Source organism: Vanacampus margaritifer, chromosome 18 (assembly GCF_051991255.1).
Source record: "Vanacampus margaritifer isolate UIUO_Vmar chromosome 18, RoL_Vmar_1.0, whole genome shotgun sequence".
In the NCBI taxonomy this organism is placed as follows: Eukaryota; Metazoa; Chordata; class Actinopteri; order Syngnathiformes; family Syngnathidae; genus Vanacampus; species Vanacampus margaritifer.
The window spans coordinates 8,982,818-9,006,539 of NC_135449.1; the positions used below are offsets into that span (position 1 = coordinate 8,982,818).

Genomic DNA, 23,722 nt, shown 5'->3' on the forward strand with positions numbered 1-23,722 from the left:
GTGCACATCTTTGTCTAATTGCCCTGCTTTTACTGACAACAACACAAAGTCACACTTGTGTGACCCGTTTCCTCTGTTTTTAGCCAAAAATTAACTTTTGCAAACTCTCAGCAGGCGTTGAAACTTATATAACCAGACAGCTGTATAATTAATGGCTAAAGCCAAGAGGAATTTATTGGAGCGTAAAGGTCATGCTGAGGGTTGAGGATGTTTTTTTTGCAGGGGGCGAGACAAGAAAAATAAATCCACTAGATCTTATCGCGTATGCATTGTCTTGTGATAGCAGGGAAATCACGTCAGGAATAAACACAGTATGAATTTTTAAGCGCTTATTTCCATTCCCGCCGTCCAATGACCTCTGGTAATCTGCAGAGGTGAATATAGACTATTTTCTTCTTCTTTTTGTTTAGCTGCAAGATGGAATATGAGACGCGTTGAGGGAATGGGAGGCACAGGTGTTGAATACGAGTGTATGTATATTTCATTAGAGACCCGCACTTTGAGTTGATGTGCTTGCTGCTGTAAATGTTGTCTGAATTGATGCGCCAACAAAAGAAAATGAAGGAAACCATGACTGTAATACCTAAATTTTCACACAGCAACAAATTAAAAGATGCTAGATCAGGGATGGGCAACTTAAATGTTGGAGTGAAGGAATTTTTTCATCAGTTCCACATAGGAGCACACACTTCTTACGTTAATTTTCATTTTTCATAATACATTTCTCAATGCATACATAAAATATGCACTATCCTAACTCAAAAACAAAGAGTTTGAAGCAAACAACGAAATAATCACTTACAGTGATTTTTTTCCCCTGCAGTGCAAAGGGTTGTTTTGCACAAACAAAATTACCATTCAAGGATGGACACAAAACTGCTTAACAGCAAACCAACATCAAGTGCGAGAACTCATTTTGTGCATTTCCCCCCACAAAAATCAACTCACTCCAAATATATAATACAAATAATATTGAGGTACAACGTTTGTCCTGCATATCATTCCAAATCTACAAAAATCACGAGGCCTACTTATGTTGGGCAATATAAGATCTGATGCAAGCGCAACTAAGCCATGTCTGCCATCTAGTGGTCAGTTGTGATGTTACAACTTAAAACTAAAATTGATCCCCCCCCCAATATTTTTTACGAATATTTATCCCCCCCCAATTACTCTTTTTTAGGGAGGCAAGCCCAAAAGCGGCTCTACTAAAAACATGACCTACCGTGACTAATTTGAAGAGATTGGTTAGTGACTATAGGTCCGCAATTTCTACAAGGAAGCTTCCGTTGATGTTGTTCACAATCAAGCATGGTGAGCTAACTGACAAACAAATTAAGTTACTGACAAAGACACTGACAAATTAACAAACTAACTTGCTGATGAAATGAAAAAAAATAATGAAGGGAACCTGACTAAGAGTTCATAAAACAGTTTCCTGAACTATATGGAAATTGGCCTTAGAAGTGCGGCAATAGTGATGTAGGATCCTTGACATATTGATCCGCGTTTAGTTGAGATGCAACACTCATGTGCTCTGTGGGTGAAGTGGAAGTCTTATTAGCTGCCTTTCCAGCATGAAGGTATTTCAGGGATACATATTTGCTTTGAAGAAAAAAAGGAATAAGTCAAGTTTGTTGTTATGAAATCTGTGCAGAATCTCACCGCTTTTCAATAAGTCAACATGTGCTTGAAGTTAATGTCAAAGGTGATATTTCAGTGACGCACAAAAATGCTTCACAATAATTACATATATCAGTCGTTTTGCGTGTGCTTTAGACAAACGAACTAACAAACTGGCAAAATCACACTGATGTAGGAACCAACAAAGTGACTAACTGACAATTGAACCAACTAACGAACTGATTATCAGCACAACAAAAATAACTAGTACAGTTATTACAGTTAGTAATTGTGGCCAGGCGGTAAATGACGAGACAATGAGACAAAGGCAAGTCATATCTCTTTTATTCTCCACAATGTGGTATTTAAACCTGGCTGGTGTGTGTTCGCAAGTGACAGTTTTGTCCTTTTTTTGCCCTGTTATGTGACTTTATGCAGAAAGTGATCTCTTCTCGGCAGAGTAGACGTGCAAGCTACAACAAAGGCCAAGCGTGTGAATTATTGAATGTCTTTATCTGGCCTTGGTGACACAGTTCATCATTTCCAAGACAATTTGCCCGCGCCCGTATGTTTTTCGATCACGTTTGATGCCTTCAGGGATTCATTACCGGTCGGGATTTCTCTGCGCTCACAGAGCCCCGTTGAATTTTTTACAAGGCCGCCGCATCTACCTTTAAGTCCATGCCGTACGCATTGGCGTGTATGCACGCTATCGTATCTATACATAATAAATGCAGCGAGACAATGGGCTAACACAATTGTGTTGCCATTATTTCAGACGCACTCTCTTTGTCTGCCTTAAGGAATACACTCCTTTTCCACCTTGCATTTGTTACCCACTCAAGTTGTACACTTCACTTGTATTTTTTTTATCACCTGCAGTAGCAGTTTTTGTCCAGCAGAGAGCAGACGCAACTAGTGTCTAAGCAGTCAGAGAGGGAGAGAGAGAGAGAGAGAGAGGAAGTGACGCGATTATTGCAGTCAGTAATGCAGTGCGCAATTGAGAGAGTTACGAAGTGAGAAGCTACGTGATACCAGAAGTGAGAAAAAACAGTGAAAGTTGAGTTAAAAGTCTTCCAAGCAGGTTAAACACAAGGTTCGGCCAGAGCTGTTTGCCTGGAGGCTGTACATTGAATTTGCATTTTCCGGTGAGTTCATTATTTGCCGTGCTAAGCTGCGCTAATGTTGCTAAACTAAGCTATTGACTTGTAGGAGCCATTTTGTCGGCATCGTGGTAATCATCCTTGATATGTCAATTGATGTATGTATTAAAATACGGTGAATTTATGATGAGATGTTTATAAGAAAAAAAACAATAAAAATGTATGCATACTACTGTGTGGTTTTATGTATTATTATTGCAAGCTATAATTTAACTGTTAAATTCCCAAATAGTTTGAGGTTAAATCTGTGAACGTAAAAGGCCTATTCATTTGGTAGAGAGTGATAATTCGCCCTGCTTATGCAGGTTGGTTTTTTGAATACCTGTTCATGGAAGCAGATGAAACCATTTGATGGACTACTAATTGTGGATGTGTGATTTTGGAGTCGGAACATCTCGCCAACCTTGAGGACATCGGTTGTTCAAATCTTCTCATCGAACAGGTAAGAAATTAAAATATTGAACAATATTTTGTTTATTTTCTCAGAGCGCTGAATGTTATTTTGATTTTACTTTTTGAGGTGATATTTTCAACAAAAGGCTGAAACCGAACAAAGGCATTTTTGGGAAAGTAAAGTGTGATTGAAATAAGTTGTGTATTGAATGGCAGTTGTTATTTCTAAAAAAGTTGAACCAGCCTAATGGTTTTATTTCATCTATATCCTCCTTGAAGAAGTTCCTAGAAGATCACCTGTGTAGATAGTCATCATTACACATTCAAAGTAAAAAACAAATGAACCACTGTTACTATTAAAACAGAAAAAAAATTACCTCATTGTAAAAAGGACAAAGCTAAGTTGCGGACTAAGATACTGACTGATTAGTTGCTAGCTTACTTGCTAGCAACTTATTTGCTAGCCTACTTACTAACAATTTGTCTCCGTCCGTCCGCTCAACCAACAACCAAATAACTAACCAACCAACAAAAACAAACTAAAAACTAAACATTCCAAAGCATCCTTTTTAATATTGAAAAGGCAACTTCAAAGCTATCCTAGCTGCTAGTTCAAGCAAGTAAAAGAGGCATGCACATTCAGAATTGAAGAGCCAGCACGTCTTTGCTTGGATTGATTGATTCGTGCGGTTCGCGACGGCGCAAGAGCCAATCATTATTGTCGACCCACTGAGTGATGACCTCGTTGCACATTGTCATATGCTATGCATAAATGCATGTGTATTACTTGCAAATGTGACCGTGAAGAATGATTGCCGTTTCCTCCATGCTTTTCCTCTCTCTGTCTTTTATCAAGAGCCGACCCTCACAAGCCATAATCAGTTCCAGCAGAGAGCGTATTCTAACGGCATGAAGAAACCATAAATAACTAGATATTATCTTTCTCTAGGATGATACGTAATAATTACAACAACACATGAGAGGCACTATTAACGGTTTAATCTCGTAAGCGTTACGCTTCTCATTTACGAATCAAAATGGCCACCAATCTTTTTTGGCCGGATTGATTTCTCTAGGAAATAATAATGATACAAGTCAGGATGTACATCTTGCTCAAAAAGTCAGCTTGGATAGCTCCAGGTAACCCTTGACCCAAGTGAGGACAAGTTGTAATGCGCAGTGGCCGATTGGCCATGGACGGCGCAGCGGGACAACAAAAAAACGGGAGAGCAACTGAAATCTACAGGTTCACTTTTATTAAAAAGAAGAAGCTTTTCATTTGATTTATGACTGAATTGCCCTGTAATTAGTAGATTAACACCTTAGCTGTTCACAATGGGTACTCCTGCAAGCCTCTGGCCAATAGTTTTCAGACTGGAATCAGGTTAGAATTTCCCGCGCCCTGGCTACGGAAGTGACCTAATGTGCGTGTTGTGTATGTGAAGAACATTATGTGCAGTTTAATTTTTCGTCAGCAGGTGGCAGTAGCGATTCGAAATGGAATATTCTACGTTCAGTAGCTTTAAGCTTGCTAGTTCCTCAGAAGACTTAAGTGGCAAAGCATTATTATTATAGAGAAAAGCCAAGTAGCTAATCATCATCAAAATATTAATAATTTCGGTACATGAATGCATTATTTTTTTTTAACTCATTCAAAGGCTCATCCTTTTCCTAAAAACTCCATTATATCTTCAGCTTTCTATATTGTCTTTACATTCTCTATTAGAAGTAATTAATGTTGGCTGAAGGTCAGTATTCTTTGTGGATAATGGAGTTTATTTACTAAGATTGGTTTATTATGAAATTGTCGAACACATTCAGCATCTGTTTAGAGTGCATTTAAAATGGAATTCCAAACAAAGCCAAAACATTTTTTGCATTAGAGCTAATAACACAAGGTTGTCACTTATTAATCTCCGTCTTTTCAAATTATTTCTGCATTGAGACATCTTAAAGAAACCTTTTTTTTTTTCCAACTGCCTCCACAGTCCTTGCAACATTGCAGAGCCAACCTCTATGCCTCGCATTTCTTGTCTGAGTTCTCTCGAGGATGCAAACTCCCGCGAGCCACCAATTAACTTCACTTATCCTTTTTAATAACAACTTTACACCTGTAGATGGTTAAATTGACCCTACAAATCAAATGAATGAAAAATGACAGACTTTCTTAGTCTTTTCGGACAAGACACCAAGGAAACCATATTTATCCCATCCCACATTTTTTCACTAGGGAAAATGCAGGTTGTATGTTGATGAAACTCTAAAAGGCATAACATTTTCAATTTAAAAACGCATGCTAGGATTTGCTCTGCAGTTTGTCCCTTGGAAAGTATTAGGACATGAAATCTTTCCAGGTAGTACTTGTAGACACACAAAACCAAAGTGGACGTTAAAATGGAGTTGCTAACATCTCTTACAAACGTGCGTTAATTCGCACTGACGTTAAGGATAATTGCTAGCGAGCATTCCCCTTTTCTCCTTTAAAGGAAACGTCAGTCATCATTAGCATGCTCATTTGTCCAGTCCGCACGCCATCCGTGACAACGGCTCGCTGACCCTCGCTCTCAGAGCGCCCGCGTGAACCTTTCAAGGCGGGTTATCGCTTATGAAAAATGACTTCTTAAGAAACCCGATGTGACACATTATCTCAATATTAAACGGGAGTCTGAGCGAATAATAAGTTTGCCTTATTAATGGAGGTGTGAGAGGGGCTAAAGGAGCTGTCAAGCCAAGTTAAATGCCGCCGTCAATCGCGGCGCCGGTCGCTCACCTTGTGTCGCGTCACACTATTTATAGAAGCATCAGTGTCTCATACCTGGTGGCGGGTCATTTTCTTCAAAAATGTTGTCAACGTAAGCCACAAAGTAAAAATGAGTTCGACCAAAAGTAACCTTGGATGGTGAACTTTAACCCTTGCCCACTGCCCGTCAAAGTCTGATCCAGGAGTTTCTTCCATTAGGTGAATATGTAATCCCTTCCCCTTTGAAACTACACAAGAAGACATAATGCTGGTATTCACATCTAGCCATAACCCTTCTGCAAGTTTAGGTGAAGGGGGCAGCAGTCCAAGTGGTCCACCAACTAAAGAAAGACACTGGGGATTCCCCCAAGCTCCACTCCACAGTCCAGAAATCCAACCTGCAGAGGATACTAATTTCTGTCGCTTATATCTGCGATGCACAAACTATTTTCAGAAAGGAGTCAAATCCATTTACCCCCTCATGCTTAGTTTTGGGCTGGGTCTTATAGCTGTGCCCCAGCTTCAATGGCGACAATAAGCTTCGAGGTCTACCCAAACAACTCACCAGGGAGACAAAGCATTCTTTCCTACTTAGTCAGGTCAGAATTCAAGGGCCAATCGGCTGCAAGGCTGATAAGAAATGGTCCCTAATATAACTGCAAACTGTTGTCCTACAGTCATGGGTGGGGAATCCAGGTCCAGAAAGTAAAAACCCTGCCACAGGTGCTTCTACTCGGCAGATAAACAAGCTTGTCTCCACCTGAGTAGTGTGGCTAAAGCCAAACTGTTTCAAGGTTTTTACTTTCTGGACCTGGATTCCACAATCCTTGAGGAAACTCATTCCCACACTTGTACCTGATCGATCTCAGAGCTTTTTTTTATTTTTATCAATAGATAGATTGGAAAGCAGTCAAATCCATTCATCTAGTTGTCCCCACTCGGGTCAGCAGTTAGGGAGGCTCCATACTAAACCCTCCAGAGGACATTCATTCTTGACAGTTTATCTGATGCAGTAACTATTCCAGAGCATGCCATTGATCAATTTAATTTGAGTTAAATCCCATCATTTACTTTTTACCCAGTTTAGCGTCTGGGTTAAAAGGACAACAGTCCAAAGGATGCCCAGTGTTCTTTGTCTCTCAGCTCCAAGGTCTACCAGCTTGACACCAGATCCATCCATCCCATCTTTTGCTGCTTAGACAGGTCTGGGAGGCGGAAGTCTAAGTAAGGATTCCCAGAGTGATCTGTTACTCAGCTATTGGCTAGGCTACATGTTGATCACTAAGGCACCAAAGCGTCCCAGAGCTACCTGGGAGCCATTGAGTTCTAGGTCTACCCCGAGGCGTCCCTCTAAACACCTCACCGGGGAGGCGACCACGAAGCATCCACATACATTGCCTGAGGCAGCACCTGACCAGCTCCAGACCTTTTTCAAAGGTCGCTTGAATCATGCAGTGTACTTGGCTCTAACCTACTGAGGAAATTCATTACCAACACTTACGTCAGATGTAGAACTTGTGACCAGGGGTCGGAATTTAACATGACCTCTATTCAATATTCTATACTTCTAGAACTTGACGTCTTGTGAAGCTAAAATGATAACCACCCACATGTTCACTTGCGTCTACGTTAGCATAGAAATTGGCAAGCAAAAGCATTTCTTCCAAAAGTAAATGAAAAAGGATATCCGGGACACGTCTCCACACGAAAATATCGAAGTATCGTCAGAGCTTACACCAAAGCCCATCAGAGACCACTGAATTAGACTCAAAGATAAGAGAAGAATTAGTAGTTCATTTGCAGCAAAATTAATCTGTTCCCAGCACCAATCAAAAGCCGTCAGCAGTGTCATTGTCACCGCTATCTCGCCTCCCCAGATAGTCGTGGGTCACTCCGGAGGAGAGGATTTTTAATTTGGTCACAATGATGGCGGGATCGCGAGCGACGACACACAATGGGAGTCTTTGTAACGGCAAGAGGCTCGCTCGCAAAATGGCAAGCTATCGTCTTGGGAAAAACTCAGACGCCAGTGAGCGGGCGCCGCGGTCGTCTTTTCACGCCAGCGAAGGCCACACAACAGCGCGAGTGTAATTGGAGCAGCCGTCGTTTGATAGCCAGAATTTAATCGCGGATCATTAATGCGCTGCCATTTAAAATGCCTCAGCATCATCGGAATATAGAGAAGGTGACATTTAAAAAACCCCCAGTTCTCCGACTGATGCCAAACATTTTGCAAGTCGCTGCAAATCAATTCACTGATGAGTTGCCTTGAGATATGAACAGCACAATTAGAACGCAATGGGTGCGTGGGGGGAATTGGCCGCAAATGAATATACACTTTGGCAAGGTTACAAAGGAACACCGCTGGCTGCTGTTTTCCTTGATTTACATTCTTTGCAGCTTGTCACGTCGAGAGCCGAGACCTCTCACCTACATTTAACAAAACATTCAGCCTTGCCTCATACATAACAACCACACCTATTGTGTCTGTACGGCGGAAAACAAAGATGGCTGTAAAGACGGAAATTTCATTCCCTGACACGCTTTCTGCCTCTCAATGTCAACATCGCTCCTGCTGCGGACTGAATCAGGAAATGATGTACATACAGTACACCTGAGGGATATTGCATGCATTCATTTGAAATAATGCGTTTGAGAGATTAAAAAGATGGCGTGCGCAAACATCTCCTAGGACGCTGGCTTAGCTGAAGAAAAACAAGGATGCCGCTTGTCTTTCTTTGACAGTGCTCGTGGTGTGTGATTAGATCAACTTTTAATGAAAGAAAAACAAAGGACGAAGCACCAGATGAAACCCAAAGGTGACCCGAGTAGTCATAAATTGGACTTTGGAAAGAATTGACTAAATGACACATTTTCAGCAGGTTTAAGTGCAACACTAGAACTAGAACCACCTAATTAGGGACTACCCTAATCCAGATTCTAATGTTTAAACCACACCTTCTGACTTACCCTCCAGAAATTGGAATTCCAAGGCTGGAATTTGAACTGGACCTTCCAAATTTTTGTATCCGGACCCTGAATACAGTAATTGGTCATTAACTATGTATCCCCAATGAGAAAACCCTACCTCTAATCCTAACCCTTAACCTAACCTCCAACCATAACGATAAACCTCAACCATGACCATAGGCTGTTTTGACCAGGCACACTATCTGTAGCTAACCTTAGAGGCACTATTATGCACTGCACTGACTAAAGTTCAGGTTTAGTGGACTATTAAAAAGTGTTTTAATGGTTTGTTGCGTTTTATAACATACTTGTGATGCCCTTTTTCTTGAAGTTTCAAATTATGATATCATAATTCTAGTAATAATTTTCCTAAAAATAGAAACTGATAAAAAACGTATCAAATTGCGTTAAAACCTAACTGAATTAGAAAACAAACTTAAAAATTTAAGGAAAAAATTTAAGGTTGTCCATCAATGTGAATGTGAGAATGAACCCAGAATTTTGTCCAAATTCTTTTGGGGCTAGGCTCCAACTCACCCTTGACCCAAATGAGGACAAGCAGTACAAAAAACATAGATGGTTGAAGCAGACCAACTCTTGAATCATCTGGCAACATGCAGCCCTCATATGTCCATTTGTTTTCCTCTAGAGAGGCACTCAAGACAAAAACAAGGCAAAGAGACAACACTTCATCCCCACAAGGACGACTCTCCAGAGTCTTTAAGGACTCAGGAGAAGTCCAAATTTGGAGCCGCAAACAAATCAGCACTGACCTTTTTCCTTGGCGTACAGTGACAATGTTTACGACCCGCTCGCATGCAAATCAACTGGGCTGTGCAAATCCGTTACTTTCTATTACCTGCAAACTTTTTCCCCTCGTCAATTATGCTGATTTGTCAGTGCTGCTTGAGTTCTCCCTATTAGCGTTCCGCGGCGGCAAACAAAAAAGCATTAAGATTAATTCCAAGCACCTGCCACAGAAGAGGGCGAGCCTTCATCGTGTAGGGTCGAGGATTAAAGCAGAATTGATGGCGTACGTGAACGGTGAAATAACTACATACACGGCCACAGTTCACAATGCTGCGATTTACCACGCTGAGTTACCACGGCAAACCTTTGGACGTGCTTTAATTAGCAAGCATTTAACGCCGTTTTTCACATTTAGTAGGGGTGGTGATGAATTGCATAATTAAAGGGCCCACTGTGTAAATCAACAACGGGGACAGGAGCGGAGAAGCTAATTAAACGCGCGGCATTGTTCCAGCGTTTTAGGACACCTGTTGAATGTATGGATGACGACGGAAGCATTAGCATGCTAATAGCGCTGGATGCGTGCAATGAATGTATTTCTCCATTATTACATTTGGAAGTAAAACAAAGGTGAATTCAGTTTGAAAGTCATCGTTTAATATGGTAAAACTTCATGTGGCATTATCACGTGGCAGAACAACTTTACCAATATTTGAATGACTATCACTATGTCCGAACGACTTTGCAGTACGTTCAAACAAGATAGCCCAGTCATAACTTACTCCACATTGGCAGTACTAAGTGTCACGGAAATTTGTTATTCGTGGTCTGTGGCCCAGTCCACTCTATGTGAAATATAATGGGCACAAATAGCCACGAGCCACATGCTGTTTCACAAAGTAGATATCACAACCCGCTCAGGTTTTGATTTTGTTCTCGATTCTAACTAGGATTGGATTGCGAGACTTCAGGGCTGCAATGGTTGGTAACGGTGGCGATCGTTTTTTGCAATTGAGCGAGCGGCGCAGACGGACAGACAACAATCACACAGCAGCTGCGCTCTATTCGGCCTGAGAGTTTGTCATTGTGGCGGATGGATACAATCAGCAGAGCGTGCCGAAACAGTCTGGGAAAACATGATAAAGATTAGATAAAGAATAATAAAATCACTATGCTAACCTCTAGGAAATGAAAATAGCATTTCTTTTACATACAAAAAAAAAAGTTGTATTAAAATTTGAAAAAATAAATTTGAAATGAAAAGAAAATTGAAAAATTTAAATAACATGTAAGGACAATTTAAAAGGCATACAATAGAAATAAAAGGAAAATTCTAATAGGAAAAAAGAGGATATTCAAAATGAACATTGCAATAAAAAAAAGGAAAATGGAAAAAAGGTAATAAAAAGACAGAGAAATAAATAAATGAAATCAGTATATAACAATAGAAAACACAAACATTTGAATACAATTAAAAGCAAAAAATAAAATAAAGAATAACAATTCTCTTTAAATGAAAACAACTGAAAAAGGAAAAAACATTAAAATAAAAAATAGAAAATTTAACTTTTTTTTCCAAACTAAAAATCCATAATTAAAAATACATCAAATAAAAATAAAACATATCTAATTTAGATAAATCATGAAAAGACCATTAAAGTTAAACAGGAAAATTTGAATTAAGAAATGGAACATTTCCAAAATCAAATAATAATGAGAAGTTACTACAATTAAATAAATATAAATGTTTGATTTTTAAAAAAGATGAAAGACAATGAAATGAACATTTTACAAAGACAAGGCTCCCTTACTTCAAACATCGTCATTCACAACTTTTTTTTTTTTAGCTTTATTGCACTTTATTACACTTTTTTATTTTTCTACCAGTCACCCATTAACTGGTCAATAGACAAATTCAATTCAATAGACGGGACACACTTGTCTGACATGTTTTTTAAAAAATATTTTCTGACAGTGGTTCTGAAGTGCCCTGGACCAGATTGTTACTGATTGTCTTGAGGCCGTTGCAGACATTTTCGCTTAGCAATGCGCTGCCGATGTCGCACACGAATCACTCCACTAAACAGACTTTGACGCCTAATGTCCCGTTCCCTCTAAACGACCCGCCGTCTGTTTTACATGCCGCCGCAGCGCAACTAAACACCTGCTGATCGCTCAAAAGGACGCCCACTGCGAGAGCACGGCTCGCCTTTCCTTATCTGCTCTCCACTGAGAGGCCCAGCACGTCTATTTGTACACAGTGTACGCCAACGATGCTCTCAAAGGGTCATTTCAAAAATTGGAGGACATTTTCTGTCCCCCATGAAACTTTAAGTACTGTAATCGATGCACAAAATACAGAAACATGCACTTTGTGTAAATTTGTATCGTGGACTAATTGGTGGAAGGGCTTGTCCATTAGAGCCACTTGTCTCTTACATTGAAGTACTTTTCTGCCGTGGCCTCAATACAGAACATAACTATTGGTTGGTGCCTTTTTCATAGCCTAAATTGCAGTATGTTAGCGCTTGCTTTTTTCACATGCATTCCAATTAGATGCCATACTTAAAATGAATTCAATAGAGAGATGTGTACATGACTAGCGCCTGAGTAAAAAAACAGCCATAGATATGAATAGGGTAGATACGGCACGTTTTTTTCCAGCTGCGTGCTTATGACGATGCTAAACTAATATCCATATTTTCCATAATTTTTTTTTAGGGCAGTCGCTCCTGCTAACTTGGCCAACACGTAATTTCCATGCATTGGAATGGACTGCTTTTTATATAGAACTTATAACTAGACAAAGTGCAATTTTTGCAGAAATTGCGTGGGAATGCTGAATAGCTGAATGCTAACATTTGAATACATGTGCTTATGAAATAAATTGAAAGGTAAATTACTCAAGTGCTAAAATGTGGTGGTTTGAACCCAGGTATACATGGTGGCAGGCAATTGCTCTAACCATTGATCTAACTTGACTTGTTCAATTTCATGGCTAATAGTGTATTTATTTTTTGCATTTCCGCCACCTACTGGTTAGGAGTGTGAACTAGAATGTCCAATCCTAACACTCATATGTGTCAAACTAACAACTATATTCTCTCAATCAGCTACGTTTGTCTTAGATGTATATAACACTTATTTCCTGAATATCTATAATATTGAAACACATTTCCTCTACCAAGGTCACAAATTAGCTATCTTCTTTCTCTCATATTGCTTACATACGTTTTAATGTTTCTTCTTCTTCATAGTTATCACACTTGTGATCTTGTGTGCTTTGCCATTTTAACTAGCGTATGTTTAACCCAGTCTTCATCTTGATATAATTGCTTCACTTCCACGCTTAAAACATGCTCTTCTCATTCTTCCAACATTCCTTTGCATCCCCCAAACCTTTCATCCTCCTTGCTGCTTTTTGCCACCATTCTTTTGTTTTTACAATTGCCTTCATTCCACTGCACCCTTGCACACTGTCATGTCCACTTGACTAAATGGCGTGGAGCCATCTTTGCCTCCTTGTCAGCCTGCTCATTTCCTCTGCTGCCAATATGTCCTGGCATCCATACACATATTACAGTAATTCTCATCATGTGAATTCTCTACAATGTTTGTTTTGTTTCCAGTAATATATCTGGCTTGCTATCTGAATGGTTGTGTTTTAATTAAACTGATTAGTGATGAACTGGAATCTGAGCTCAATGATTTTGTTCTTCCTGCCCAGTGTGTGGCCCACAAAAATTGCTACCATCTCCACTGTATAAACCTATACACCCTCACAAATAATTTTCTTTAAAGAACCTTCCTTCCAATGGAGCCGTACTTAAACACCAACCAAGGCTGATTACCAACAGGTGCAGCTTGTAAATATCATTTAAAATACAAAATAGCTATTGAGCCCGCCCCCTAAAATGGCGTTTGTGTCTCGTCTGTTAGTCTGTTTTTCCGAAAATGTCGGTGCCTAAATTGGCCTGCAAATCTGGAACGACCCCTATCAAGTTTCCCTCAGTCTGCAATTCATCAACATTTGTTAAAGGATTACAGTTAGGGCTTCTGCTCACAAGAGGCACTTAAAGACTTCCACCATTCAGCCAGCGGGGGAAACAAGCTGTCAGAGGTGGAAATTAGACGAGCCGTGTTCTGAGAGTCGACCTGAAGTGAAAGACTTTGTGCAAATATCACAGCGTGACAAATCACAGGCGCTCTCGTTAACGGCGGCGGCGAGATGAGTCACACGCTTGCGCTCGCTGTCACTTGTACTGAAGCTGAGGAGGAAGATGATAAAGAAAAAGAAATGCTCTCATACTTGGCTTGGGGTTCTTAAATCAGCCGTTGATTTTAGGCATATTCAGTCCAAGCTTTGTCTGCCATTAACTCTTTGACTGCCAGACGTTTTCAGAAACGGGTTGTTCCCAGTGCCAGCCGATTTTAAGCATTTTGACTGATCTTTTAAGGTCCATAGAAAATTATGTGTTTGGACTATGGAAACACATATACTACCAAATGAAAGATTGGACTCTCATCTTTCATCAGAAAAAAAAAATTGTTTCTACCTTATTCCGTTTTTCAGTAATCAACAATAGAAAATGGTTAGTTTCACCTCTGTTTTGAAACAAACGTCTTTTAACGTCTTTGGCACTCCTCCATAGGATTTTACTAAACGTTATTTAACGTTTTTGGCAGTCAAAGAGTTAACTTTGACGAGCTTGTGGGAAATAAACGAAAGCAAAGATGGCATGGCAGCCATTTTGTCCAGTCAGAGTTGGCACAATAATAGATCACACCAAAAATAGGTGTTGAAAGCAGTTTCTCATCCTTTTAAATCGTTAAACTATCTCTCACTTTCTCTCTAAACTCACCAAAGGCTATCCAAACTGTAGTACCCAAATTATCAAAACTCTCCTCGAAACTGAACTGACTGCAACTCTCAATCCAACCCACACTTTGAATGGAGCCTGAGGGCTTTATATTGCTGTCAAACCTTGCAGTAAAATCTGAACCACTTCCTGAAGCACTCACATTATATGCTTCGCGGAAACGCCCCCCCCCCCCCCCCCATTACTTGACAGACGCTTCAAAGCCACAGCACATCTCGTAAAATCACCAGCTTTCATGTGCAACCATAAACATGTAAACTGGAAGTGACGTGACACATATGATTGACATGTAGACCAAACAATGTCTGTCAAAAAAACATGTAACGTACACTGGCTGTGTAGACTAATGTTTACATGATGACTGAACAGTGACACAAACAGACTTAGATGCCAGCCAATGATTCAGCTCATAATCACTTATTTGTCTGGAGACTGAATGAAGCAGCATGTAACTTTTAGCCAAGTTTATTCCTTGTATTTTATGGAGGTTTTTGATTTGTGACTGATACGATATGAAAAACAGCAAATAAATAAATAATAAAAAATATTTAAAAAAAAAACCCTCCATCAATATGACAAATCTGCAGCGCTGCTTCTGAGTGACACTTTGATTGCGGGCTAGAATTTGATGTTGCTGACTTTAATAATTATGCTAATGTATATTTCCGTGCTGATTAAAATGCCTGTCACATAAAACACAATGTGGCCTTTTAGCCTGAGTCAGTTTTGGGATTAGCGCCACCTCCCCGTATGCCAGTTTCAATTACCGCCCTCGAAATTGCCCGGCGACCGCCTCGCCGGCGCAAGGTGCAATCTCCATCTCCCAAAATTGCAAGACGGAAATCTCGTCACATCTTTAAAAGAGGAAGTTGATTGGAAAATGTGCGGGATTGAATTTGGGTTACGCGAGGGGCATCTCTCACGTCACCACTTGAGTTTTTGTGATTATTATGGGATGCGAGGCTGCCGTTTAGTTTCACTGTTGTTGCGTTTTTTTCGATACACCTAAAGGACACTTTATTAGGCACACCTGCACAGCCTAACAGTCTAATAAGAGCTAATGGCATATATACTGTGTGTGTGTAGAGTAGAATGTCGTACACTTGAGAAAACTAACGAACGGTTGGTCATCATACCACCTGTTAATTTATTATCAACTAGTGTCTGGCTAAAGAACTAGTGCTTGTAATGACTGTTTAGTTGGTCTCAACTAAATCCGTGAAATAGAGGTTAAAACACTGTTAGCTAAAAGAGAAGCACTCACGACCACTGTTGATTCTGTTTAACTCTTTGACTGCCAGACGTTTTCAAAAACGGGTTGTCACCAGTGCCAGCCGATTTAAGCATTTTGAGTGATCTTTCAAGGTCCACAGAAAATGTTGTGTTTGGACTATGGAAACACACATCCGACCAAATGAAAGATTGGACTCTCATCTTTCATCAGAAAAAAAAAGTTTGTTTCTACCTTATTCCGTTCTTCAGTAATCAACAATAGAAAATGGTTACTTTCACCGAAATTCTCTGTTTTGAAACAAAAAACGGAGAAAAAGAGCTTTTTGTGAAACGATGTTATTTCATGCACTCTAGTGAATTGTACACTTCTTTTTGTCCATGAATGATGCCACAAACACTTAAATAGTGCTTTACTTCTGTAAAACGCTTTCACCAACAATGAAAAAGTGTTTTTTTTTTTTTTTTTTTTTTTTTTTTTTTTTTTTTTTTTTTTTTGACTAACTAAATAATCTCTGGGTTTACAATCATCATTCCTTTTTTTTTTTTTTTTTTTTTTTTTTTGGGAGATCTCAGTATTGATCATTTGAAATGTCATCATCATTGTTCTCCCTTTTTTTTTTTTTTTTTTTGTATGTGTGTTTGTGCGTGTGTGCGTGCGTGTGTGTGTGCGTGCGTGCGTGCGTGCGAAAAAAAATAAAAATAAATAAGAATTCCCATACCGTTCACCTAAACCGAACACTTCAAAATCCAGCCAGAGTCGTGGGGCCGCCAGGAGACCCAAAGGGGGACCAAAGAAAAGAAAGAAAAGCGAAGCCCAGCACCGACCAGACACCACCCACCGGGCCACTAACCTTCACCAACCCCAAAGACATCCCAACTCCAACAAATCAGGGAAACCTCAAGGGCCCAAAGGAGAAACTGAGGAAAGGTAGAAAGGACAGACGAAGCAGAGTGAGATCCACAGACACCAGCCTCCACCGAATCAATGACCTGAGGGAGAAACAAATTGTGTCTGAGTCTCGATAGATGCTGGTGTGGTGGATCTAGCATGCATGAAAATCTCCACCAAAGAGGGGAGCCGTCGACCTCCGCCAGGACAGAGCAAGCGCAACACCTCAGGGCCCCCCAGGCCGCGGCCGCACCAAAGGACGACCCCCGGGCCCCGCAGGGGCCACCGGCCGGAGAGCAAACCCCGGAGCAGGAGCGCCCCCCACCCCAACGCGGCCCGCGCCCCCAACCCAACGCAGCAGGACGGGGCACTGCAGGCCCACCAGGCACCCCACCGGCCCACAACCCCCGCTCCCCCCGCGACCCCCCCCGCCCCCCACCCCCGCCACCCACCCCAACCCAGCCCCAACCGCCCCCAGGTCCCCAAATCCCCAGACACCCTCCCCACCCCAGCACCCCCCACCCCGGCACCCCCACCACCACCCCCCCACCAACCAAGCCGCCCCCGCCCCCCGCCCCCACCCCCACCAACCGACAGCCCCCCAGCCCCCGACCCCAGACCCCGGGGACACACCGCACCCAGGCATCCGCGCCGAAGAGGGGGCCGGGCAGCGGAGCGGAGAGGGCACCCGCGCCCACCCCACCACGCGGAGGGACGGAACACCAGGGGCAGAAGGGGAGATGGGGGCACCGGAGGACGGGCGGCATCCCCGAACCCCAGGCCCAGCGGGGAGAGGCCCCGGTCGTCACCCCAACGATCAAAGTGAAAAACTAACCCTGTTACTAAGTTCGCCAGCTCGCCGACTGGCGAACTCTACCCCTAAACCGTGTGTGTGACCCCACCCAGTGTATATACATAAGTGTGTGTGTGTGGTGCATTAAAATTGGGGGCAGGTGAACCGGAGCAGAGGGAAATGATATCCCCCCCTGCTCCGATCCATCCGCCCCCCAGGCATGTCAATGAGCGTATGTGGTGCATTAAAATAAATTAATGGGGGGGGGGGGGGGGTGCACACGGACAGGCGACCGCAGCACTGCTTCATACCGCGGCCGCCCCAACCGATGCCCCCCCCCCCCCCCCAGTTGTGTGGTGCATTAAAATTTGGAGGGGAGCTGCAGGGCGGAGACGGTGTCTCCACCCCACCCCACTCCCCCCCAAAGTGTGTTATGTGCCCTAAAATGTATTGTGCAAAACTAGTGCAGTGAGTTAAGAGGAGCGACCAGCTGGGCCCCCCCCAACCGGGCGGGGGGGGGGAGGCGCACCCGCCCACCAAAACCCCCACCCACCCCACCGGGACCCCGGCGGGGATTGCCCCCCGGATACCGGGGCCCGCCCGAAGTGCCCGGAGGCCCACCGGAGCGGGGCGGGCACAACACCAATCCCGCCCACCCCCCCGGCTCCCGGAGCGCCGAGACCCGGGCCACGGACGGAACCCCCGGCCCTGGGGAGGGGGAGGAGGGCGGACAGGGGAGGGGGAGGGGACGGGGGAAGGAGACGACAGGAAGGGCAGGAGGCAGCAGCAGGGCCGCAGAGAGAGGGGGAGAGGAGGAGGAAGGGCGACGAGGGAGAAGGGACAGGGAGGCGGAGGACGGGCGGGGAGAGGTGAAGAGGGAGAGGAAGCAAGGGGGAGGAAGGGGGAGGGGAGAGGGAACCACGGGGAACCCCGGCGGCCCACAGGCCCCGACCCGCGTCGCCGGACCCAGAGCGACGGACCGCGCCGGGGCGGCGCCGCCCCGGACACCAGGGAGAGCCCCGCAACACAGCACCCACCACGAGACCCAGGGAACGACCAAGACGCAGCCGCCACCCAGCAGCCAACAGAGGGGCAGACCCGCCCACGCCCAGCCAGGGGGGACAGCACCTGTAGCGTTAGTCCCCTGGCATGCAGTGAATCCGAATATTAGCCTTTAGTGCCCATTGGAGGTGAATCTGTTCGATCCTGTTGGCAGCAACTGGGTTCCTGACTATAAAAACACAACCATTAGTAACAAACTGCCAAATGCAGAGACATCAATGTAAGTTATCACAATGTGGTGGCTCTCGCTAACAGGCAGAATTAAATAACCAGAATTAGGTTAAAATATTCTATATACGTAGACCATATTTCTATGAATTTTGATATTTGTTTTTTATTTGAGGCCGATATTTTTTCCATTAAAATGTGATTTATAAGGAGGTTAGACCATTGGTCGATATTCAGAGTTTGTTTATTTTTCCAGTTAACAAGAATTGTTTTTTTAGCGATAGTAAGGGCTACAAGTGTAGATTGAAATTGTTTATGTGGTAGGTCAGTTGTTGTTAGGTCACCTAGCAAACACAAGTTTGGAGATAAAGGTATCCTATAGTCCAAGATAGCGGAAAGTTTTTCTAAGACTTTAGTCCAGAAATACATAACCGGGGTGCATAACCATAAAGCATGAAAATAAGTGTCTGTAGTGTTTTGTAAACACTGGAGACAAATGTCGGAGTCGGAGAGGCCCATTTTCTTCATCATATATTGAGTAATGTATGTTCTATGGATTATTTTGTATTGGATAAGTTGTAAATTTGTGTGTTTTGTCATTTTAAATGCATTTTCACAAACTTGAATCCAAAAGTCAGATTCCGGAGCTATAGACAAGTCTGTCTCCCATTTTAAGATGGGTAAAGACATTTTATCCGTATATGAAAGTAACTTATATATTTTTGAAAGTTTTTTTGTTGTTGTCGGAGAGAGCTTGGTAATATCTTTAGCTAAGCCAGGCGGTTGGAGCGTACCCTGAAGTGTTGGAATTTGTTTCTTTATCATATTTTTAACTTGCAGATAATGTAAAAAATTTCCGTTTGTTATTTTGTATTTTTGGAGCAAAGATGTATATGATATAAACATATTATCTGAGAAGAGATGGTGAAGATGTGTGATTCCTTTCTGCTCCCACACACCTAAATAAAACGTTTGGTTGTTAATTCGAAAGTCAGGGTTATGCCATAGGGGAGAAAGCCCACAGGGCTCCACTTGGGCTTTTGTAATTTCTAATGCCTTCCACCAAGCAGTCAGGGTGGTGGAGATCATTGGGTTTTTAAAACAATTATGTCGCTTAATCGATGTTGTAATAAAGAGTAAATCTAGAAGTCTGAGGTTATTACAATCCTTCTGTTCTAGTTCCAGCCAACAGTTAGTATCTCTGTTGGGTTGTGCCCATAGAACGATATATTGTAGCTGGTTAGCTATATAGTAGTACATAAAATTTGGTGCCTCTAGGCCACCTTTGGATTTACTTTTCTGAAGAGTAGATAGACTAATCTTTGCTTTTTTTTTTTTCCAGTAAAATTTTGTAACGGCTGAGTCCAACAACTGGAACCATTTAGCCGTAGGTTTAAATGGAATCATTGAGAAAAAATAGTTTATTTTAGGTAAAACTTTCATTTTAACGGTGGCTATTCGTCCTATTAAAGAAATAGGAAGATTATTCCAGCGTTCCAAGTCACTATGAATGTTATCCAGAAGTGGAGAAAAATTTAAATGAATTAAATCAGTTAATTTAGGTGAGATTTTTATGCCTAAGTATTTTAAATTACCTATAGGAAATGAGTAATGTGGGTCCTGGCTTGCAGGGTTCCATGAATTTTCTGTAATAGGTAGAAGTGTTGATTTTGTCCAGTTAATAGAATAATCTGACAACTGTGAGAATTTAGTTATTAAGTTAAATACTTCCCCTAACGAAATCGCCGGGTTTTCTAGATAAAGTAAAATATCATCGGCATATAGATTAATTTTATGTTCTGTTACCCCAGAGTGAATTCCTTGAATCCTTCTTTCCTGGCGTATGGCTATTGCAAGTGGCTCGATAAATATTGCAAATAATAAAGGGGATAGTGGGCATCCCTGTCTTGTGCCTCTCTGTAAAATAAAGCGCTTAGATATAATCCCGTTAGTAGTAACTGTAGCTTTGGGAGAATCATATAATACTGACACCCAGTGGATAAATGATTTCCCAAAGCCAAATTTATTTAAAACAGCAAAGAGGAAGGACCAGTTAACTTTGTCAAAAGCTTTTTCTGCATCCAACGATATAATAACTGCCTTCTTATCATGCCGCTGTGACATGCTAATAAGGTTAAAGAGCCTCCTAATATTATTAGTAGAGTGGCGATCTTTAATAAAGCCTGTTTGGTCGCTATGAATAATTGTCGAGATTACTGTTTCTAATCTAGATGTGAAAGCCTTAGTAATAATTTTGATATCAGTGTTAATTAGTGAAATCGGACGGTAACTTGATGGAAGGGTGGGGTCTTTTTCTGGCTTTAATAAAAGTTTAATTGCTGCTGTATTCATGTGTGGACGTATGTAACCATTAGTTTTAATTTCTGTTACTACTCTTAAGAATAGCGGAGCAAGCATTAACCAGTAGTGCTTAAAAAATATAGCCGGATAACCATCTGGGCCAGGTGCCTTGCCATTAGGCATACTATCTAGAGCACTGTACAACTCGTTTATAGTAAGTGGCGCTTCTAACATATCTTTATATTCAGTAGTTAACTGAGGCATATTTAAGCTACTGAGGAATGCCTCAATATGCTCAGGGTTAGGTTTGTTAGTTTCTGAGTATAGGTTGCGATAATAGTTATAAAAAATTTGATTAATTTCTTCTGGTGATTGTGTACATTCACCAGTTGTCCCTTTAATAGCCGTTATAAGAGATTTTTCCCGATTGCGTTGAAGTTGGTTTGCAAGAAATTTACCTGATTTGTTATTATATTCAAAGTTGTTGTATCTCAATTGTTGTATTATAAACTCTGTCTTTTTAGTTAGCATATCGTCTAACTGTATTTTTGTATTTTGTAAGTCAGTCCATATTTGGTCATTTGGGTTTATTGCGTACTCATCCGTCAGTTGTTTAATTTTATCTTCCAAGTCATTTTCAAATTTTTGATCCTGTTTCTTTTTATAAGATGAATATGATATAATTTTACCTCTAATTACTGCTTTCCCAGCTTCCCAGAGAAGAGATGGCGATAGGCCTGGAGAGTCATTTATTTCCAAAAAGTCTGCCCACTCTTTCCTTATAATTTTATCAAACTCTGCATCGTTTAGAAGAGAGATGTTAAAACGCCATGTTGGTGGTGGTTTAAAAGTATAATCAACTTGTAGGGAAAGTGAGACTGGTGCGTGGTCGCTAATAATAATAGGATGTATTTTTGTAACAGTTTTATCAGCAATAGAGTTATTTGTAAGAAAATAATCAATTCTTGAAAAAGACCGGTGTACAGCGGAAAAGAAGGTAAATTCCTTCTTATTTGGGTTTTTAAGTCTCCAGCTGTCGACGAGGCCAAAATCATCCTTATATTCCCCTATTACTTTAGTAGATTGTAATCGCCTTATACATGTTGTGTTATTAGAACGGTCTATTAATGGATTTAAGACTGTGTTAAAGTCTCCTCCAATAATAATAGTAGAGTTCGCTGCTAAATCAAACAGCTGAGAGAAAAATTCATGGAAAAAGGCCGGATCATCATTATTAGGGGCATATAAATTGCCAAGTGTATATATCTTATTAAATATAGTTATCTGAATAATAATGTATCGGCCCTCTGGGTCTGTTATTGTATTATTTAGAGTAAAGAGTAAATTCTTATGTATGAGTATACAGACTCCTCTTTGTCTGCTGTTATAAGGGGCAGAGTATGCTTGGCTAAAATTCTTATCAATAAGTAATTTTTCTTCAGATTTTTGTAGGTGGGTTTCTTGCAGGAGGCAAATATCTGCTTTTAATTTTAAGAGATGGTCTAAAGTTTTTATTCTTTTTGCCTGTGAGCGAGCGCCACAAACATTCCAGGAAACCAGAACTAATTTATGCATACAAACAATATAGGCTCAGTCCTGTGTAAATATCTGCATAGGCCATTTGTCAATACTGGCATGTTATAGGATAGAATCAAAGTAGTTAGGTGATTTATATAATTTGTGTAAAATATAAGGAAATGTGTAAGTAAATATAACAGTGAAAAAACGGGTAGGGATGTGAAAGTGAAGGACGTTAGTGGGGAGTTAAACAACATTATAATACACCAGTAACTGGTAACCCAAGCGAGATTTTTTTTTTTTTTGTTTAAATCTACTTTTAGATATAGTTATGTATTATTATTATATTTATAATATAGCGTAAACATAATGAGTATTCATATTTTAGGTTTTATAACCACATATACATTATATGTATATGTATATGTATACGTATACATCTAATAATCAAACAAAGTTTAGTTCCATCGATGCTAATTAGAACAGCCAGGGAGTGGAGTTGGGGTTCCGGAATAGTTGGCCATCGATGTATAGTTTATCAACGACCATCATAGTCCGTTTACCCTCCTGCCTATTTTGTTTCATTATAGGAAACAGTACCTTTCGCCGCTCATTAATCTCTCTAGGGAATTGGTCATTCATTCCGAATGAGGTCCCTTTAAGCTCCCGTCCTTTACTTTTAACAAATACTTTTTGTTTAAAATGCTCAAATTTGGCGATAATAGGACGGGGTCTATTGCCCCTACGGGCTCCAAGCCGATGTACCCGGTGAAAGGAGATGTTATTTACCGTCTCCTGAGGAATTTTTAACGATGTCGTCATAAATTTTTTTATCTCAACCTCTGGATTGTCAGAGGTGTTCTCGGATATACCTGAGAATATTAAATTATCCTGCATGCTACGGGATTGAACATCCAGAATAGTTTCTTTTAGCATTTTATTTTCCTTTTTAATGGTTTCTAACTCGGCTGAAACAGTCACGAGTGTAGCGTGTATCTCGGCATTGTTGCGTTGGAGATCATTTATTTGTTGGCTGAAGAATTCCATACTTACCTTAAATCCTTTCACCTCCTCGCAGATTAGGGAGAGGACCTCTAACTTTTTATTTATGGACTCCAGCATACTGACCGAGACCTCCGTAGTAGTTAGGTCGTCCGTGTCCGTCGCTGAGTCATTCTTTCTCTTTTTAGAGGGTTTCTTAGACGGTTTCTCGACGGAAGAGTCCTCCATCGCGCAGTT

At 41.3% G+C, this 23,722-nt stretch overlaps 1 long non-coding RNA gene across 1 annotated transcript; it reads left to right on the forward strand.

Moving 5' to 3' along the window:
• Positions 1 to 2,588: 2,588 nt before the first annotated feature.
• On the forward strand, positions 2,589 to 13,333 carry LOC144038381 (uncharacterized). The gene is made up of 3 exons (XR_013289217.1): positions 2,589 to 2,771; positions 3,092 to 3,228; positions 12,361 to 13,333. It is a non-coding gene; the product is annotated as an uncharacterized LOC144038381 (long non-coding RNA).
• The last annotated feature ends 10,389 nt before the right edge of the window (positions 13,334 to 23,722 follow it).